Genomic DNA, 6,822 nt, shown 5'->3' on the forward strand with positions numbered 1-6,822 from the left:
CAGAAGTCCCAATTTGGCTCAGATTCTCCTGGAAATTAAAAGTAAATACTCAAATATATGTATTAGGCCTTTATGGCCAATGTATTTAAATACCTATAGCAATCTTCTATTCAAAATTAAAATAATAGATGTCACAGTGAATAATAATACAGAACTTTTACAATTTCTAGATCTTAATAGAGAATATTATAAACTTTATACTGATGGAAGTAAAACAAGCTCTCATGTGCGTAGTGCTGTATATGATCCACAATTGAACTTTTCTCAGAGCTTTGTTCTCAATAATTACTGTAGCATTTTCACTGCAGAGGCTTTTGCAGTGTTAGAAGCCCTGAAGCGTATAAACTCTGTACATAATTACAAGTGTTTCATAATATTAACAGACTCATTAAGTTTGGTGGAAAGTTTGAGGAACCCAAAATGTCATTTTAAAACTAATTATATTTTATTTTTAATTATAAATAATGTACAAAAATATGAATTGATGGGTATAAACATATTATTTATGTGGATTCCTTCTCATAGAGGGATCACAGGTAATGAAATAGCAGATAGAATAGCCTATGAAGGTATTAACTCTTTAGATGTAAGTACAGTTGTAAATATACCATTTACTGATTTTTATAATAGCATTAGTAATGACATGTACAGTTTATGGAATGTTTATCATGTCAAAATGCTGTTGGAACGCTAGAACATATGATTTTTGAATGCCCTACCCACAACATGGAACGTTTAGTTTTTGCAAGTGAAGTGAGTGAATTTATAACAAATGAAGATAATCCCTCCCGCCGCCTCATTATGCTACTAAAATTAAAAGTGTGCTTTAATGCTATATACTATTATATTAAAAATACCTTCAATAATATATAGTGAAGAAGTGAAAGTGCAACTGTGCTGTGAAATGTGAAAATAAAGACATGGCTTAAAGGCCCAGCGGCCAAGCCAAAACCCTTAAAAAAAAAAAAAATCATTGACATTGTGTCAGCCAGCTGTATAGTGCCACAATCTTATCTGTTCCGGTGACGGCGTCGCTGTGATCGAATCCAGTGTTGCCATCGATTAAATTTTGCCTATTTGTGGTTTCAACGACAATGCATTATTGGGTCGATAGTAAATGAAAGAGGATATTATATATCAAACGACATTTGTTGTATGGAAAATTTGTACACGGCGAACAGAAATAAAATAAGCTCTAATTATGTTCTGATATAGGAGATTAAATCTAGATTACAATGGTATAGGTAATATCAGATCTGTGGGTCAGACTATTAATAATTATTTATTTATTTATGAACACTTTATTTTACATTTCTTAAGTACTTAATAAGAACTAAGGGCATAAAATTAAAAGAAATTCAAACAATGTACAAAGGCTAATTTCCAAAAAGCAATTTCTTCCAGCCAACCCTTGATAGGTTGGGAGAAGATGTCATTAATCATCATTATTTCGTCTAAAATCGCTGCAGGTGCGCGAAATTCTTCTTGGTATACTGCCTAAGATTTAAAGTGACATGTCACCTGTAATCAAAGAAAAATAAAGATTATATACTTTTCATTATGACCCATCCCGTGATGGTGTGAAAATATTAATAAAATTTACATGTGAGTATATGGGTAAAATTATTCGTCATATTTGGCAACACTAACCTGTAGCCGCTGCAACTCGTTCTTCCAATTTTCCAACGCCAATATATCTAGTATTACTTTTCTTGCATCACATTTTAGCGCTTTTGGCATTATTTTCACGCAGAAACAAATTAAATAACGTAGCGTCAGCCTATTCGCAGAAAAAAAAAACACGCACTCACGCCTTGTACTAATGTACTCCCTTGCGGGGTAGGCAGAGGTGCATTGCTGCACCCACTTTTCGCCAGAGTGTATGTTAGTCCCAATGTAATAGGGGGCGGGCCTATTGCCATTTTACGGGCACATCCGAGACCTGAGAACAAATATCTGTGTTTAAACAAATATCTGCCCCAGCCGGGAATCGAACCCGGGACCATCGGCTCAGTAGTCACGGTCACTAACCACTACGCCATTCGGTCGTCGCAGAAATTGACAACTCAAATAACGCACAGAGTATGAAATGACGTTTGACAATGACGTCTCGTTAGTTGCACATTTTGACCACCGGAACAGATAAGATTGTGGCACTATAATTTTGTAATTGGTTAAACTCAAATGAATTATGTTTAGGGCGCTAATTATCTATTGAGCAAGAATTAAAATAATAGTGAGTAGGTACAACGATATTTTTGGAACAAACTTCCGCCATACATAATATCAATGTATGTTACACCTCGGTACAAGATCAGACTTTTATCTCAAGTCTCTACTTTACATGGAATTCTCAAAATATTATTAAGTATTATATGAGTCAATGGTTGTATCAATATTAACCATTTATGTTAATAAAGGTTTTAATGCTTATTTCAGAATACCATGGTGGAAGGAATCATAAAAACGGAAAATTTATGGTGACCGTTAAGTTACCAGCAGTGTTGAATCATCATGTCCTTTTACTATCTGAGTCCTGTGAAAGGAGAAATGCCAGCCAGTACATTTGTTGGAAACTATAATTTTAAAGAGACTTGAGTACCTTACTGCAATTGCAAAGAGTGAGACCATAGGTTTTAATGAGTTTGTGATAGAAGGAAGTGTTTATGATAATGTGGGACATTTCATGCTATGCATTATTACAAATATATACCAAAACAGAGATTTCACAAAGTTTTTCTTAAAAGCAGAAACTGCACTGTTTATAAACCGTTTAATGTCCCTTTCAGCCTATGAATTAAGATCTTTTGCTAAAAAAATTTGCAGAATTTAAAAAATATGACCGTCTGTACAACCCAGCTTTAAAATTAATATGACAGCATTTAATACTAAAACATGTATCACATCACCTCTGTTCAGATTTTCATGATGAGTCCTGTGACATAGAGTTAAACTTTCACCATTGCCTCACACTGGTGGCCAGCAGGCAAGTCGAGTTGCAGCACGGTGTAGCCACAGTACCATGTGGAAGATGGAAAACGCTTTTAATAATACAATTTCAAAAAAGATTGCTCCAAAGAATTCTCAATAAAGACATACCACATCGGAGAAATGATCCAAGAATACTTGAGATATTACAGAAAATAAAGAATGAGAATTTAAATTTTACTTCATCTACATCACAAAACACTTTAACATGTGGATAAAACTTCCATTTTGTTCCCACCATGTATGTTTAATCTACATTTAAACCTAAGAAAACGACATAGACTGTCCCGTGACCAGAGATTTTATTTAAGTTTATTTTTAAAGGACATTGGTATGCCAGTAGAAGAGGCGATAGAGTTTTGGCGTCAGGAGTATCGGAAAGACCCTTCTGGTGGCTCCTACTGCCATCATTGGGGAAGAGATGAGAAAAAGTTTATTTATGGAATCAGACACATGTATGGGTTAGAAGGAGCTAGAAAGGAGTATTCATCAGTAAGTTGCCATAGAATTCAGACAAACTCAAATGCGGGTTGTGAAGGTGGATGTCCATTTAAATCTTTTTATCCACCAATTATGGCTAAACTACTCGACACAAAGGCCTTGGATACTCCAGGTTTTTTCACTGAAATACATGATTTTAAAAGAAAAGGTGACCATATTAGTGCTTGCCTGCATTACCTGGAGAATCGATTTACTAACTCTGTAAAAATCTGTGATAATAATGTTAGTTTAAATTTTACGCCTGTTAAATATTATGAATTAGCTAATAAATTCAAATGAGCTCTTAAGAAATCTTTTTATTTTTATTTGACTATTACTTACGAATTTAAACTTGACTCATCCAAAAGCCCTAAACCACATAACCCTCCCGTAGCCATAATAGCCCTCCAGGTAAGAAGGATGCATATTTCCAATAATGCACTGCTACACAAAAAATGGGATTTTTAGGCGCAATAACCTCTAGGGGGGCTAATGCCTCTTTCACTACTTTTGTGTGCTTGGAAGAATGTCTAGATGAAAACCATAAGAAGAATCTTCAATAATTGCGTGACGGCTCTGTATTGCAAGTATTGAAACTGAAATTAGCTCGTTAGAAAGCAATCTTGGAGCTTTATGAAAGCCTTAATTGTTTCTATTGTATCTAAGTGTTACAACTAAACTAAAAATATATTAACTAGCAAGCCACAACCTAACTATTTTTGAACATTAATAAATTGTACATAGCCCTTTCGAACCTGAGATTTTTTGTCTATCATAGGTAATTTTTTTTTGCATAATATTGCCTTTTATGCCTAAAAGGGCTAGGGAAAAATAATAAAAAAAATCATGCATTTTCCGTTTTCCCGGAAAAGCCATAGCACGTTCGTGCTATCTGGGTTTCAATACCACTAACACACATTTGTGCATTACCATATTTTACTTAGGAAACCTATTTATTTAACTGAAATAAAAAACAGAAAATATGTATTAAACACTTTCTTAAATCAATCATTGCAACAATGTTATAAAAACTTTAAAAAAATTAGCTTTTTGACTATTTTTTTTATTCTAATGATAATAATATAGTTTTGAATTCCGAAACATAAATAACATATTTAAGGCGTGAAATATGAAAGCGAAGTGCATATTAAGGTACAATACTAAAAATAAATGATTATTAGCTTAAATCTTAAGTTTCAGCATATATTGAAAATAATAATAATAATGATAATCATAAAGAAGCAGGGCAGCTTCTGGCCAGCTGTTGGGCATTAGGGACTCCACCCACCAGAATCTACGGAGAACCCCTGTTCCTCGTCTCTGGTTTGCCTTTATTGGTTGTCTAGAACACTGAAGAGGAACAGGATCTCCCACCCCTTGCTTGGCTGGTTTGAGTGGTGTTTCGCTAGAGCAGAAATGCTCAAAGAAGGATGTGTTACCCAGTAAGGTATTGTAGAGATCTTTACCCATAACTTGGTTATTCTGAGAGTTGTGGAATCCCTCTCCATCCTTAGTACCTCATGTCATGTTGCCCCCTTGCTGCTACGTCACTGTAATGTACTAGCGACTGTTTTGGGGGGGTGGGGTTTCATTGGCTGTGTGTGCAAGTCACCCCCTGCCTTTTTATCCATGTGCGAAATATATAGGTCAGACAGGAGCCATAGTCCTTCCATAGTCCCATTTACCCAGTCCATTTAGCACCCATTCCATAACCCTTTATTTATTTTCTCCATATCTTAGAATAGTCCTGCACCAACTGGGGGGTTTCTTTGGGTTTACATCTATAGTCTAAGCAGGGAATATCGTCGGTTGGTGTCACATTTCATATAGATTAATTTTTTCAAACGGGTCCCTACATAATAATTTGGCCCATGAACGCCTTCCAAATGTCTGGGACCCCATGGAACTGGTTCATGGAACGAAAAGTACTATTATTATGACAAAAACTACCTCATGCAATTTTGTGCATTTGTACATTTTGAACCTGAACCGCACATTTGTGCGTTTCAGTTTTGTCGGACAAAAATTATCACGGAATCATTGTGTTATGCAAATTTTACTATGCTAACAACAAAGATAAGACTGTAATATTACAATGTAGCATAAAATATGTGAAGAAAATTAGCTAAAACAGCAAAATTACATTAATTACTAAACACGCTCGCTGTTAGGTTCAAGGAACGCCACCAATTTCTTCGCCTGTCACAGGCCAACTGATTTCAAATATCAACCACAATTTTTTTAGGCCTTTACAACGATACGCACAAACGATGCGTTTCGGTTCCACGCGGTGAAATAAGTTTAACGCTAAAGTAGAATTTCTAAAAAATCGAGCGCACATTCGTATCATTCAGGTTCGAAAGGAGGCAAACTTAATGCTAAAAGCATTTCAGAGTGGTGGTTTGTACAGTATTATAGGTAGTATACGATAAATTGAGAGAAATTAACTTTTCTAAATACCTATAAGTAACTACCTAACTATAGACTAAAATACTCATACATAGTACATAATATACTAATAGATGAGCTAATGATGAGATAATTATTACCAGTATTATAATAATTAGTTATTTGTGTAAATAATAAGTGGTTGCGTACAGTTGCCTAGACGGTCAATGTGATCGATCGATGTTCGCCGTAACCGTAAAAATAGGTTAACCAAAATCTATTCTATTCTGTGCGGCGCTTGTGCTTACAAATTATTAGATGCCCTTTTCACTAGACAATTTATATGCAAACTAGCGGTCGCGTTGTGGCGCGGGCTGCAAGCAGCCGCGCGGGGCTTTGATGCTTTTGGTTTAGGTGGGAGACAGTTTTCAGTATGAATTTCAGTCTCAGCAGGGTATTGAATTGAATATACCGTAGAAAATCTTTCTTGCGTTTTGTTATGCCTTAAAACAGTTTACACTATGAATTTCTTTATTAAAGGGGTGCCGATGATTTTATTTCAGGTGGGATTAGTTATCAGCATGAATTTCAGTTTCAGTAGGATATTGACTTGAACAAACCTACCTACCTGGGTACCTGATGATTTTGTTTCTGGTGGGATAAAGTTTTCGCTATGCATTTTTGTAAGATACGGTTATTAACTTGACCATAACGTATCGAACATTTCATGGGGTTTCGTTTTCCCTTAAAATCTGATTTCAGTATGACTATGGGTATAATGTAGATATGGAAGCATTTAACGTAGCTGAATTTTTTTTTCAGTATTAAATATGGTGACAGATGACTTTGCCATGGCATTTGGCTTTACATAAAAAAAAACTTCACAGGAAATATTCGCCTTAAAACTATTTTCATTATGAATTTCGATATCACGTCGGTACTAATGCTTTTGCTTTTGTTTTCAAC

General features: G+C 35.1%; 1 pseudogene; it reads left to right on the forward strand.

The window, feature by feature from the left end:
- Window positions 1–2,514: 2,514 nt before the first annotated feature.
- LOC119690318 lies at window positions 2,515–3,883 on the forward strand (annotated as a pseudogene).
- Window positions 3,884–6,822: the final 2,939 nt, after the last annotated feature.

Source organism: Plutella xylostella, chromosome Z (genome assembly GCF_932276165.1).
Source record: "Plutella xylostella chromosome Z, ilPluXylo3.1, whole genome shotgun sequence".
Classification (NCBI taxonomy): domain Eukaryota; kingdom Metazoa; phylum Arthropoda; class Insecta; order Lepidoptera; family Plutellidae; genus Plutella; species Plutella xylostella.